Source organism: Plecotus auritus, assembly GCF_963455305.1.
Source record: "Plecotus auritus genome assembly, chromosome: 8".
Lineage (NCBI taxonomy): Eukaryota > Metazoa > Chordata > Mammalia > Chiroptera > Vespertilionidae > Plecotus > Plecotus auritus.
The window spans coordinates 72,840,000-72,854,261 of NC_137782.1; the positions used below are offsets into that span (position 1 = coordinate 72,840,000).

General features: G+C 43.8%; 1 long non-coding RNA gene across 2 annotated transcripts in view; it reads right to left on the reverse strand.

Moving 5' to 3' along the window:
• LOC308256051 overlaps positions 1-7,845 on the reverse strand; it is a 35,343-nt gene extending 27,498 nt beyond the window's left edge. The window contains exons 1-2 of one of the 2 annotated variants that reach the window (XR_013961402.1): positions 7,743-7,845; positions 6,856-6,941 (exon numbers count right to left, since the gene is read on the reverse strand). This is a non-coding gene — a long non-coding RNA (uncharacterized lncRNA). Of the gene's footprint in view, positions 1-6,855; positions 6,942-7,581; positions 7,662-7,742 lie in introns of those variants that run through there. The other variant, XR_013961403.1, reaches the window with a different exon arrangement.
• Between the last annotated feature and the right edge of the window lie 6,417 nt (positions 7,846-14,262).

Below are 14,262 nucleotides of genomic sequence, written 5' to 3' on the forward strand. Positions count from 1 at the left end.
GGAATGTCAGGGGAAGTGTCCAGTAGATGCTTTAGCTGACTTTTAAAAGACAACAGTTGTCACCCTGGCTGCTTTGGCTCGGTGGATGGAGAGTTGGCCCTCGGACTAAGAGGTCCTGGGTTCAATTTATGTCAGGGGCATGTGCCTTGGTTGTGGGCTTGGGGCATGTGTTGGGCCGGGGGGGGGGGTGGGGGGGTGGGGGCGGCAGCTAGTCGATGTGTCTCTCTCACATAAATGCTTCTCTTTCTCTCTCTGTCTCTTCCCCTCCCTTCCACTCTCTCTCTCCCTAAAACAAAAAACAAAAAAACAACTATTGTCTCTTTGACCCACTTTTTCCTGTGCATTTTGCTCTTTCCTGCTAGTTGGACCATGAAGGGTCATTGAGAATGAAGGCCTTTCCATGTGGAGAAGCCTGAGTCTCTGAGACCAGGGAATAGTCTACCAGGCCTGGAGCCATGACCCCTGGACTTTCCTTTGAGAGAAATACACTGCTGTCTCCTTTCAGCCACAGTTGTGCTGGGTTTTCCATCTCTCACAGCCAAACTTAATTCTTCTTGATGAGCATTTCCAGAAGAGGGAGCAAGAGCAAAAGGCCTGAGGCAGGAGAATGTCCAGAATGTGAGGTAAGTGAAGGGGGTGAAGGTGACCATAGTGGAGGTAATAGTGGACACATCACATAGATCCTTATGGCTTGGCTTTTTCATCTGAATGAAATGGCTACTTCAGAGTTTTGAAGAGAGAGTGACATGGTCTTACCTATACTATGGAATCACTCTTGATACAATATAAAGAAAGGCCAAGGCAGAAAGAGGGGACTAACTAGTTTGTTTGTTTATCTAGATGAGAGGTAATGGTGGCATAGACCAGAGAGATAGCAATAAACATGATGAAAAATGGTCAGGTCATGAATCTGGTTTAAAGGGAGAGATGGCAACAATGGCTGATGAATTGGATGTGGGGAGAGGGGACTGGAGAAGTCACTGGTGGTTTAGAAACTTTTGGTCTGAACAACTGGAGTTGCTGCTAATTGTAATGGGGAAGGTTGAGCGGAACAGGGTTTTAGGGGGAGGGGACAGAGGAGAAATTAGGATTTTTGGGTTTGGGACATTGTATTAGGGTTCTCCAAAGAAACAGAACCAATAGAGTGTGTGTGTGTGTGTGTGTGTGTGTGTGTGTGTGTGTGTGTGTATATATATATATATATATATATATATATATATATATATATATAGAGAGAGAGAGAGAGAGAGAGAGAGAGAGAGAGAGATATTTATTTTAAGGAATTGGCTCACATGATATGGATGCTGGCAAACCTGAAATTTTCAGGGTGTGCCAGCAGGCTGGAGATTCAAGGAAGAGCTGATCCTGCAGCTCGAGACTGAAGACAGTCAGGAGGCAGAATCCCCTCCTCCTCAGGAAAAAAAAACAAACTTAGCCTTTTTTCTCTGATGGCCTTCAAGTGATTGGATAAGACCCACCCACATTACAAAGGGTAATCTGCTTTATTCAAAATCTACTGATTTAAATTTTGCTCACATCTAAATAAAAAATACCTTCACAACATTGAATTTGGTGTTTGACTAAACATCTGGGCACCATATCCTTGCCAAGTAAACACATAAAATTAACTATCATGGACATGTCCAGCTTGAAATGCCTTTATATATTTCAGTGGAGATGTTGACTAGGCAGTTGATTTACTTGTGGTGAACCTTTGAGATCATCAACATATACATTTCATTTAAAGAAACAAGACTGACTAATATAACCAACTGAGTGTGGAAAGAGAAGAGAAGAGGTCTGAGGACTAGGCATTCCAACTTAAGATTTAGGGCATGTGAAGAGGAACCACCAAAGGGAGCTGTGAGACAGCCAGTGATCCGTGAGTCACCAGGGAGTGCAGTATTCTGAAAGTGCTTAAGAATGAGGACACGATCACTGTGTCAAATTCTGCTGATCAGTTATGTAAGACCTGAGGATTTGGCAACTTGGAACTCATGAAAAACCTCATGTGTCCGTTAGGGTTTAACCAGTTAGGGTTCAAACAGAACAGAAAGAAAATATATGTTAGGCAGAAGGAGTCATATCTTATATTTGTTGTGAGGAATTGGCTTCTGCAAGTGTGGGGGTTAGCTAGGTAGTCTGAATTTGAAAGGCTATTGGGAAAGACAGGCTGTCACTCACAGGCATGGGCTGAAGCTTGTTTCCACAGGCAGGTTTTTTTCTTTAGAGAAGCTTTAAAGCCTTCAACTGGTTGGATGAGGTCTATCATCACCTAAAATGTCTCCCTTGCTTAAAAAAAAACAAAACACTGATTCTGGACTTCAGTCATATCTACAAAACATCTTCACAGGAACACTTAAATTACTGTTTTATGTACTATCTTCGCCTAACCAAGCTGACTCATCAAAAGACTGTCATGCCCCAACAAAACCAGCTAGCATGGACTGTGGGAATAAAAATGAAGTGGATTCAGGAGAATGGGAAGAGAGAATGTGGAGATAATGAGTGTAGAGAATTATTTTTAAGAGTTGTGCTAAGAAGGGAAGCAGAGAAATGGAGCAGTGACTAGAAGGAAATTGGACCATGGATTAAGTGGCTAACATAGGATGTTAGATGAGACTGTTAGTGGAGAGGAGCTTGATGAGTTAGAGGCTACAGTGTTAGACAGTCATCTCCATGGATACAGAAACCACCATGAATAAGTAGGAATGACAGAGAGTGAGAGTGATTCAGTAGCTTAAATATTCAGAGATGAGACATGCTCCAGGTTTGGGATGCGGCAACAGTGCATGGTAATATCAGGAGAAGGAGTGGAGTTACAATCTGTTGATATTAAATTCAAAGCTGGGGCAGTAGGGGCCTTAGGGAGGGAATAGAAGTGAATAGTTTGGAAACAGCCATAAGAAGCAAAGAGGACACACACCAGACTTCAGACCCAGTGTGAGGATTTTGGGAGATAATAGCTCCCTCTTGAGAGTTTGCTCAGAAAGGAATGTCTTCATATGAGATCCAGATCAGAGAGCAAACAGGTGAGGGAAATTTTCAGGGAAGTTGAGGGTTTAAGGAAATTGCTGATGACTGATCTTGAGTTTCAGAAGACGGGAGGGATGGGAGATGATGTCAGTAAGAGATTTTTCAGAGCTGTGTGAGGAGGACCTGGGGGTGGGGCCCTGGAGTGCCTGGCATAGGTAGGGATAAAGGGCACATGAGGATTGGCTCCATGGTTTCCAGGGCGTGCTGGTGGTGAAGCTGTGAGTGTTGAGGAATAGGAAAGGGAGGCTGAGTCTTGCCAAAAGGGCAACATGTTCTCAGGCCCTGTTTTCATTTTTACTGGTGGGGTGTAAAAACTGGAAGCAGGAAAGATGTATCCCAGGACTTCATCCCTCCAAGCCTCAGTTTCCTCCTTGGAACAAGAATTGGGCTGGAGAAATTCTCCTCTGTGGCTCACTCCAGCTATGCCACCCTGTGATTCTAAATCAGTCTTTAAAATTAGCTCCATAACTTTGGTTTGGCCTAAAGCCCTTTGATTCTCAGAACATTAACCTTTTGCAACTCTTTGGCCTTTTGTCAAAAGCACATTTAACCCCTGAAAGAGAACAAATACACTACATTCCTTCTACACCAGGCTCCTCTAAGAACAAGAGGGCAAGCTTAGGCACCAAAAAAGTGACCAAAAAGTGGTTACTTTCCTGTTTTATGTATTTATAAAGCTACATAAAAACTTCTAAACTCTATTTTATTCAGACCTCAGAAAGCTGTGTTCAGGAAATTAAAAGCCCCTTACTGCCTTTTTCCCTGCCCCCTCTGATATTTCAAAAAATTCTGATTCATTTAAAAAGTCATCCTAGAGCCCTGCCTGGTAGCTCAGTTGGTTTGAGCGTCATCCTTATATCCCAAGGTTGCGGATTTGATCCCCAATCAGGGTACATATATAAGAATCAACCAATGAATGCATAAATAAGTGGAACAACAAATCTCTCTCATCTTTTCCTCTATCTCTCAAATCATAAAATAGAAAAAAGAAGATTGAAATCTTTGTTCTACTGAAATTAGGCCAGACAATAAATAATATAAATGAATGCATTTTGCGAGTACTATATTGGGTTGATTCTAAGGTACATAAGGTGCCTTTTTTTTTTTTTTGCACTTTAATACCCTGAAGTCAGAATGAGTCTTAATAAATGACATATCATAGCTTAATTGGCAGCATTTTTTCCTTTCTTCATAATACATAAAATAATGGTGTGGCTCAATTATGCAACACTGTAGATTTAATGAAATACAGAAGGTTTAAAAAGTTATATGTTATAAGGAAAGAATCAAGCTAGGAAGAAGGATGGGGAGTATAGGTGTGGGGGACAGAGAGGATAGCACTGGAAATAGGATATCCTGGGAAAACCTCATTGATAAAGTGATATTTGAAGACAGACTGGATGGAGGTGAGTGATAGAGTCATGGGGATGTGGAGGGAGAGAGAAGGGCATTCCCAGTAGAAGAAATGGCAAAGATCAAGGTCTAAAGACAGAAAAATGCCTAGTGTCATGTCGATCTATTTAGAAAACAGTATCTGATAAGTAGCCATAAATGTTTGTTTATATAATGTACCTCAACCACCAATAATGTATGAATCCTTATAAAACATTATGATTACAAAGTACCTTAATTTCATGCACATGGTGGACAATAGTGACTCCTGGAAGTAACAAAGTCTATCAAAAAACCTTACGGTGACAGAGAAGCAGCAATCAGACTGTCAAACCTCAGAAGGAAGGTAGGGGAGGGTGTGGGTAAGGGGAAGAGATCAACCAAAGGACTTGTATGCATGCAATAAGCCTAACCAATGGACACAGACAACAGCGGGGTGAGGGCATGAGTGGGAAGGATTGGGGGGTAATCGGGGGATGAGGACACAGATGTAATACCTTAATAAATAAAGAAATTTAAATAAAATAAAATAACAATTTTTTTAAAAAAAGAAAACCTTACTGTGCATCTGTGATGTTCCAGACCTGATAGGTGTTGGGGAGTTATATAAATTGTCCTTATAGAGTTCTCAACTAGCAGGGAAAACAGAACATTAACCACGGTATAATGTTATAAACATATAGCCAGAGATGTGTGAACTGTACTATTACAACCACATAAAAAGGAGCAATATCTGTTTTCAAGGTCTGTTTCCAATTTCATCCTCTTGGAGGGAAGAAATGTGCAGCCTTGAGCAGCACTTGGGTTAACTACCAGGCTGTGAGAAGTACATCTACCATATAGTTTTCAGATCCAGAGACTATATTTTAATCATTCCCACCACAAAAAAAGAGATTATAATTATGTGACATAATAGAGGTGCTGACTATCACTACAATGGCAATCATGCTACAATATATAAATGTATCAAATCAACATCTTATACATCTTCAATTTATATAATGTTACATGTCAAATATATTACAATTAAAATAAATAAATAAAAAATAAAATGTATCTACCAGAATAGCTAAACTTATAATTGTGGTTTGCATTATATTTCTATTCGACAGTGCTGCTGTTGAGATTTCTAGGAAAGCAGACCATTCATTTGGCAATGTGATTCTCACACTGTGATCCCCTCAGACCAGAAGCATCAGCATTATTGGGGGGAGGGAGGGTGTTAGATATTCAATTGCTAGGCCCCTCCCCAAATCCTACAGAATCAGGATCTCTGGGTGTGGCCCTGCCATCTGTCTCTTAACAAGCCCTCCAGGCTTTTTATTCAGTGGCTGCTGTGGCCAGACACAGAGGTGAAAGCACACTTCATTCATGCTTCTAAAACTGGTGGACTGGGAATACAATAACTGGAGGTAGAGAAATCAACTTTCTCTGAGGATCAGGTTTACTAAATTGCTAAGGGATTTAAAATATTAGTTTTCATGTATAAAATGTTTTGTTTGTTTTTTTAAATAGGTTTAAATATTGAAGCAAGATTAAGCTGTTGTGCCCTGAAATGTGGGGCAGGTTGAAAGGGAAGTGAGATAATAAGTAGTTTCCCATTATGGTTTAAAAGGAAGGACTGAGGAACTTGACCTTATAAGTTAACATTTCTTAAATTTTATTCTAAATATTTGATTCTAAGTCTGCACCACACCCTATGTGGTAGTCATTATTATTAACTTCATTTTACAGATAAGGAAACTGAGCCAGCGAGGTTATTAGCTGGTCAAGGCCACACCTGCTGAAGCCAGAATGAATCAGGCTACAGAGCCCAGAGGCCTTAACCATTGTACCACTCTCTTGCATACAGCTCAGGAGGTATCTGAGCTCATCTGTAAAAGTGGGTATTTCTCCATTAGTTATTCCCGGTTGCTGTTAGAATCACCTACGGACACTTCAAAAATGTACTGCTGCCTGGGCTGCACCAACTGGAGATTCTAATGTCATTGGTATGAAGTGGGTCCAGGTGTGATAAGAGGTCCCCTAGGACCTCCCAAACAACTTCTGTTTGACAGATGATGACGATGAGGCTGGGAAATGCACAGTGGGACAAGTCGGCAGTGGCTAAGGTCGGGTTCTATAAATTAGGCCAGGGCTTCTCCAACGTAGAGGCACACCCCCAGGATAACCCTTTTAAATGCAGATTCTGATTCAGTAGGGCTGGTGCGTGTGCCCTGAGGTTCTGTAGGATCTAAGAGAAGGTGTGCTACTGTCCAAGGACCACACTTTGGTCTTTGAGTTGTGCTTGGTCTAGATGCCTTGATCCATGTGAAGCTGTCTTGGCTCCCTAGAGAGTGGTGACTTTCCCAGCAGCTGGGATGAGTGTGGGAAGGGGTTGGGGTACTTTGCCCAGGGGCAAAGATTGGGTATCCGGATATCACAGACCTGATCCCCTGAGCGTCCTCCAAGGCCCAGCCCAGATGAATGCCTGGAGCAGAGTGGGAGCTCAGTTGCTGAGAAAACTTCAGGAGCTGAAAGAAAAAACACACACACACACCTCACAAGTATGACCCAGAAGCAGGATCCCCAGTGACCTCACCTTCTCCAGTCTGTTGTCCTTCTCTCATCCAAGCCTAGCCTCGTGCCTGGGTTCCTCTCCCCCTCCCACTCCCACCTGAGGTGCCAGGACAGGGACAAGCTACTTTGCCCTCCCCAGGACCTCCTGGCTTTCTTGGCCACGCTGGAGGGTCGGACAGCGAGATGCAAGCATTGCAATGTGCACTTTCCACCCACTTTTCTACAACATCCTTCATAGGGACTCTCAACTCCAGTCCCGCTGACTTCATCTCATGCTCCCTGCCCGCGAGAATCAAGACCTTAGATGGACCCAGAATGGAGGCTTTTTGGTCCCTGCACTGCGGCTTTCACCCTTCCCCTCCGCCCCCGCCCAGGGCTCTTCCCAGGCACGTGGAGGGCGAGTCCTGTCCTCTCAGCCTCCCGGGGGAAAGGCTGCCCACAGCGCCGCGCGGCAGGACGCCGCAGCCCCGGGGAGAAGAGGCGGTGCGCCGCCAGGAGCCCCAGGGACGCAGCACGCAGCCCCGCGGTTATCCGGGCCCGGGATAGAGACGCAGCGCGGTGCCCGGAACAGAGCACCGGGAAAGGGATAATTACGCGTTATTGGAAGTGGGGTGATCCGGGTCTTCCTTTGTGATATGTATACCGCCGCCGCCACCACACCACAGACAAAATTCAGCACCCAGAGCCCCTCCCGCGTCCCCCCGCCCACACACACACACACTCCCGCACAGGACAATGCGCTCCCCTTCCCCCACCTCCCCGCCAGCCCAGGTTCCGGCCCATCAAGTCTGGAAATGAGACGATCCATCAGCTGGCCCACAGAGCCCGCCAGAGGCGTCCCCCATCTGTGCTCCTCCACCAAGTCCCCCGGGAATACGGCGCAGTGGCAGCCAGCGAGGCTCCCGACCTCCGGGGGGCGGGGCGGGGCGGGGGGGGGGGGGCGTGCATTGCTCCCAGTGGCTTTGGTGACCGGGGCTCCAAGACCTGGTTGAGTCCAGAGGCCGTGGGCGAGGCGGTGGCCACAACCTCTACAGACCCAGCTGCTTTGCTGACAACTGAAAGAAAAGGGGGAAAAAGAAAAAGAAAAAAAGAACGGGCCGGGGAGAATTGGAAACACAAAGAACCTCCCGGGGAAGAAATAGGTTTGGACCTCGAGGCCACACGCGGATGCCACCAGGGCTGCTGGGCGACGCGCAGCTCCAGCAGACAAACCTGGGGAGGCAGGGATCTGGGGGATATCACAGGCCTGGGCAAGGCTCGGGCACCCGCGAATTTGCTTGTGAATTAAAAATGACCATGGAGTGGCCAAGGAAAAATCTGGATGTCGTGCTTTCATTTCCTTATTTTGAGACTTAGTGTTCGTTTTATTTTGAAGAGAATATCAGGAGGGTGTCCACGGCGTTTCAGGTGTGGGGCCTCCCAGAGTTCGTACCTGGCCTTGTCCCTGGGAGAAGGGGAAAGAGGCGGGGACAAGCCACCTCGGGCAGCCGCGAGACGCACCCTAAGGGGGCTCTCAGGAGGGGGCGGCGGTGTGCAGCCGGGGCCTTGGGTCAGCGTCTGTGGACTTGCCGCTGAGAGATGGATCGTTTATTTGTCGCTGGAGACCTCCATTAAGATAGATGATTGGGGTTCCCTTCAAGTTGCGACTTAACTTAGGGTACATAATGCCCTGCGCTCTGGTCCCCAACCCCCAGATTAAAAATCAAAACCAAACCCGAACCTCCCGGCCCTGGGCCTCATGCAGGCCTGAGCGCTCCGGGTAGGTTTCAGTCCCACTTCTCTCTGCCAGAGCTTCGCTGGGCAACAGGGACTTCCACGAAGGGGCCCCGGAGAGTCAGTCCACCTCCTCACCGCCGGTTCCCGGGGCCGAACCCGCCGAGATCCCGAGCTCCTGCCAACCCCGCCAGCAGGGGCCGCCTCCGCCCGGCCGCGCGCCCCGAGCCTCCGGTCTCAGCCTCGCTGGAACCTCTTCTCCTGGAAAACCTCGCGCGGATCCGGGAGGATTTGTCCAAGGACCCAGTTGTGGTCAGGATCCCCGCGAGGCCCTGGGCCTGGAGCGCAGCATCCCCCCGACTTTGCTCCTGGAAACTGGGCCGCTGAGGCACTTCGGGGTCATTTCCTTTCCTTGTGGATACAGCACTGGCGGTTTAAAAAAGAAAAAGAGAGAGAAAAGGAGAGGAGCGATAGCGATGCCTCTGTAACCGGCCTCCTCCCTCTCCCTTGTGGAACACCCTACACCCCACCCCAAGTTTCCTGACTTTTCTGAGGATGGGAGAAGGACCCGAAAAGGCTCGAGGTCGGGAGAGCGGCCGGATCACACCGCCCACACTCCCCGCCCCAAAGCAGGCTTTGCAGGGACTTCCTGGGCGTGGGCGCTCCAAAGAAAGTCTCTGCCAGGGGCTTTCTTCCTCTTTCTTTCTGGTCCTTAAAAGTCCCTGTCGCTGTAGCCGGAACTTGCTCAACCCAGCACCCTCGGAATTGACCCCCCTTTCCCGCTTTGGCGCCCGTGTGTATCTCCTCTTTGCAACTGGGCAGGGGTTTTCTCTCCCACCTCTAAACCCGGAGCAGCTGTGCGAATGTGCCACGGAGACCACCCTGGTGCCAGGCATCGTAGGCTTCCAGGCTGAGGTCTTCTCACAGCTCCATTCTCTGCCCCGGAAGATTTCAAGTCTGGAGTCCGCGGCCCCAGCGCCCCTCCAAGCTCCTAGCCCTGTGCAACCAGGCCCACCTGCCAAGGTGGCACCCAAGGTAACGCCGCAGGCCACAGTCCGTGGATCCTGACCAGTGAATACTTGCACATTGAGATAGTACACTTTAACAATGGAATTCCCAGCATTTCCCACCCTAAAGGAATTACTCAGGACACTGCCCAGCTAAGGTCATGCCTAGTATGACATGTGGTCCTGGAGGGGTCCTTTAGGAAAGACATGTTGAAGCCACTCCTCCCAGAAGTTGTCGCTAGTGGAGTAATAAAGGCATAACTAACATATTGCTCCCTAAGTTACCATGCTAGCCCCTTTCCAATACTGAAGACTTTCCCCCTTTCCTGTTCTGGAGTGGGGGGGGGGGGCGCTGGGGGGATGTCTTGCAATGTTTTCACAAAAACAGTCATAGAAACAAACCAAGCTTACAACATCAGAACACCCAGGTGCCTCTCAGGACCTCAGCTGTGCACCAGCAATGCTTCCTTTGAAGCACAATAAACCGGCTACCCCACTCTCTCCCCACCCCCTACCCCAAGGGTAATTAATATCAATTTTCCTTAGTTCCAACACATCTTTAAGTGAATATGCAGATAACTTCAAATAGATACTTAAAAGAGTAGTTAACTGGGAACTAGGGACCCCTGTATCACATCATAAAAAGATTTTAAGGAATTGCATTATATCAGAATTCAAGTAGCAAACTATTTTAAATGAGCCACAGCCTCCCTTAACCTTAGGCCCATTGAGGTAGTTGTTATTTCTTAAAGAAAATACTTTTAAAATATTTTTTTTAAAAAAATTCTCAATTGGCTCTTTTATTTTACAGAAAGGTACTCTGCCCTGAATTAACATTTTCCTCTCTTTGAGGAAAGGATGGTACTCCATGGCCTAAACATTTACACATTGAAGCTAGTGGTAACCAGTTTAAAACGGATCAGACAGTAAACTAATTCCTAGATTGACAGAGAAAAATCATTTCTTTACTATTGAACTTTTCGGGAGTGATGGCCTGGCCTAACCACCTGCTTATTCAGGGTTTGTTACCTGGACATTGTGCCCTGCATTCCAGCATGTGAAGGCATTTATTCTAAGTGAACTCATGAAAGGCCATTTTCTAAGAATTTAGCATAAATACACTTTGCCAATGAAAGGGATATTTTCTGGCGCCTTGTCTCCTCTGCTGTTACCCTTATTGCAGAAACAGCTCTTGTTTCATTAAAGTGGATGCAGGAGAGGCCAGTGAAATGAAAGGATGAGGGAAATTTCATCTAGGACATATGAGCTTAGTGTATTGGAGGCCCAAACTCAATTTTCTGATTCTTTCCAAATATTTTAGCACTTTGCAATCAGCTTTCTGATTCTTTCCAAATATTCCAGGGTTTGGCAATTTATGCACAAAATATTATTGCATACACTTATTACTTTTCAGTTCCTATCCCAAAAGGGTTTCTATCCTAGAAAGGGTTTCAAAGGTATTCAAAGGTAGTGATTAAATTAAATGAAATAATTGTTTAGTGATAAGCTGTACACAAGAAAATGTTTTGCTAAGTAGTAATTTTGGCCAAACAGCTGTGTGCATCTCGTCCAGTGTAAATTATCCCTGCTTCTGTTATCCATGTTTCCATATTCTTTCACTCTCTCAATCTTTCTCTCTCCCTCCCTCCCTCTGTGTGTGTGTGTGTGTGTGTGTGTGTGTGTGTGCGCGCGCGCGCGCGCGCGTGCATGCATGCTGGTGCTGATGCGGACAGTGGAGCCACATGCATTTTTACATTTCACTGTGGACTGAAATATCAACAAGCCAAATTTCAGCTGCAAAAAAACCTAACTTTACCCTTTTGAATCTTATAAACATGTTTTCTAATTAGCATTTGTTCCTGATTTTTGTGATTTTGTTTCTTGATTCTACAAATACAAATCAATTGCATATACAATCCAGTAGAAAGAGATATACCTAGCAATTTAAATATGTGATTTTATTTAGGATACTTTTTCATATGCCATGTTTGCATATGCCATATGTAGGTAAATTATGAAATAAATAGATTAAATAGGGGTTATGTAGTCTATAAAGCATTATGGGATAAATATGGAAGGATAAAAGAGTTACATTTTTGCACTGACATTTAACATATATTTTTTCCATCTGCATTGCCTTTCCTTGTTTTTTCACACCAGGACAATATTCCCACTTATTTCAAGACCCACCTTCTCCAAGTGGCCTTCATTGGTTGATTCCACCCCACCCGGGGTTGGCTGTCTTACATTTTCTTTCCCTAAACATCCCTGTACACCTTGTGCCAGGCAAACCCGTATCTTCATGTACCCTCTTCTTTTCCCTCATCCAAATTGAAGTTTTACACACTCAGGGGACTTTTCCCCACTTATATAAAGAAGCAATCACCAAATGGTATGAGACTCACAAAGGCTAATTCAATAAGTACATTAATTGAAGAGAATCATTCAAAGGTCTTAAAGGATCTAGAGGAATTCCCAAAGCCATCTTGCTTGGTCATACTTACCTCTGATATTTTGCATTGACCATCAGCAGCAATGATCAAAACTGACACAGCCATCAGCCACATGAATGTACATGTTTCTATCAGTTTCTCATACTTTCCTACCCCAGAAATAAAGAATGGAGCAAATTCTGAAACACTTTTTTACTATTTTAAAATACGATTTATTTTTTTTTTATTGATTTTTTTACAGAGAGGAAGGGAGAGGGATAGAGAGTTAGAAATATCGATGAGAGAGAAACATCGATCAGTTGCCTCCTGCACAACCCCCACTGGGGATGTGCCCACAACCAAGGTACATGCCCTTGACAGGAATCAAACCTGGGACCCTTCAGTCCGCAGGCCGACACTCTATCCACCGAGCCAAACCGGTTAAGGCTAAAATATGATTTAATGGTAAGTTTTGCTCCTTTATCACCTCTTTGGTAATTTAAATAAGTGACTTTATTTTTCAAAAGGATGATTAGAAAGTTGTGTAATTGGTGTAGCTGAAATTTGTAGGTATAATGGTTTAATTCCTATTGCAGCATAAGAATCACTGGGAATAAAATGAATAAATTAATGAGTATTTGTAAGCTATGTTTAAGATGAAGCACCTAAAAGGTCATTAAATTAATTATGTTTGAAGATGATACTCCCAGGAAGAAAGGGTTAAAGTTGCTTTCATTTTTTTCTTTTAACTCTTTAAAGTACTCTCTTGTGTCAACAAAGCAATAATTTATATCAGATATGAAGGAAACCATTTTCAAAGGAATCACCATCTGATATATAAATCAGCTACAATAATTTAACATTAATGACCAATGCTACTTCCCATCTAATATTTTATTTTTAAAGCAGATAGTCATAAATAAATTTAGTTGATCTTTTAACAACTTATAAAGTGAGGATATCTGAAATAATGTATCACAAGAAAAACTGTCATAATCTTTTACAGATATTTCTCTTACTTGCATAATGGTATTTGTTTATCTGTGGGTTTCCAAAACACCAAGCATAGTGTAGGTAGTAGGTATTCAGTTAATATTGATAGGCTAAATTGACTTGTCTTTCATTTTGAATGCTTTGTATTCAGTGGCTCACTTTGCCTATCCAGCCATCTCCTGAGCTATTATGCCATCTTTTAAGATGAGGTACACTAAAATCTGTGCAATAAAAAATAGTGAAAACTGAACTGAAATCTATTTGTTTCTTTTCTCACTAAAGTACTGGAGGAAGAGAAAGAGAGAGACAGAGAAAATCTAATGGCTTCATTACATATGTCTCATTGTTTTCTAGTTTTTACAGCACTACAGGAAAATAATAATTGCTAACATGAGAGTGCTAATGTGACAAATTGTAAGGCATATACATTTTATAGCTTTCACTCTCAACTGATAATTGATTTTATATGAATCAGAATTTGCTTCAATTTTTTAATATATAATCATTTATGAAAAGTTATTTCTTAAATATATTTTTATTGATTTCAGAGAGGAAGTGAGAGAGAGAGAGAAAGAGAGAAACATCAGTGATGAGAGAGAATCATTCATCAGCTGCCTCCAGCAGGCCCCCCACTGGGGATGGAGCTCACAACCCGGGCATGTGCCCTTGACTGGAACCTTCAGTCTGCAGGCCGATGCTCTATCCATTGAGCCAAACCGGCTGCAGCAATTTATGAAAGGTTCTTGAGAAATGTTTGGATAAAATATCAAAATACAGAGATAAATATAAAGATGTAAAAATATGTATCTAATTGTTAATAGAGGAATAGGTTTGAGAAAATAATCACAGACATTATGGAGCAAATATTATATCAAAATATTAATTTATTTAAAACAGCATTCTATACATTTCAGGAATGTGGATTAATGATAGAGTTTAGATCTCAGCTTGTTATTTGGTCACTGAGTAAAGATTTTTATGGAAATAAAAATATGGTATATTTTGGAATCAAAGTATTATATAAGAAAAAATAAATATGATCCCTACAAAGTCAAAGCATGTGATTTTTCTATTTTAATTCTAACTGACCATGTGACACTTAGGAAGGTCATTTAATTTATCTGAGCCTT